Source organism: Oryzias melastigma, linkage group LG24, assembly GCF_002922805.2.
Source record: "Oryzias melastigma strain HK-1 linkage group LG24, ASM292280v2, whole genome shotgun sequence".
Classification (NCBI taxonomy): domain Eukaryota; kingdom Metazoa; phylum Chordata; class Actinopteri; order Beloniformes; family Adrianichthyidae; genus Oryzias; species Oryzias melastigma.
The window spans coordinates 5,756,105-5,756,676 of record NC_050535.1 but is presented as its reverse complement, the minus strand read 5'-3'; the positions used below and the strand labels follow the sequence as shown (position 1 = coordinate 5,756,676).

Genomic DNA, 572 nt, shown 5'->3' with positions numbered 1-572 from the left:
TAACCAAAGTTTTTTTTGTTTTGTTTTTTAGATAGATAATATTTTAGCTGCCATCAGCTTCAACATTTTCAGCTATTAGTTTTGGCTAATTTAGAATTTTTCATTTTTTTTTTCCATTTTGTAGTTTAGCTAGTATTTCAGCTACATGCTAGCTGTTTTGGCTAATTTAGACTTTTTTGTTGTTTTTTGTGTTTTAGGCTGTTTTGGAGTTTATTTTCTTCTTAGGCTTTTTAGTTTGTATTTCAGGTTGTTTTGTAGTTTAGCTAATATTTCAGCTACATGCTAGCTGTTTTGGCTAATTTAGTTTTTTAGCTAATATTTCAGCTACATGCTAGCTGTTTTGGCTAATTTAGTTTTTATGCTAATATTTCAGCTGCTGTCAGCTTCAGGGTTTTTAGTCATCAATTTCCACATCTTCAGCTATCAGCACTAGCATCTTCAACGGCCAAATTCAGCTTACAGTATTCATACTAGCATTATTGCAGGTAATGCTTTATATGTAGGTCATAATTATATTAAAAGTTACAGTTTTAAAGTTTTCAAACTTTAGTTTTAGAGTGTTTATTGAATGT

The 572-nt window shown here is 29.7% G+C and overlaps 1 protein-coding gene across 1 annotated transcript in view; it reads right to left on the bottom strand.

Moving 5' to 3' along the window:
* dusp10 (dual specificity phosphatase 10) overlaps positions 1-572 on the bottom strand; it is a 10,713-nt gene that overhangs the window by 5,118 nt on the left and 5,023 nt on the right. The gene's annotated exons all lie outside the window — the stretch shown is intronic.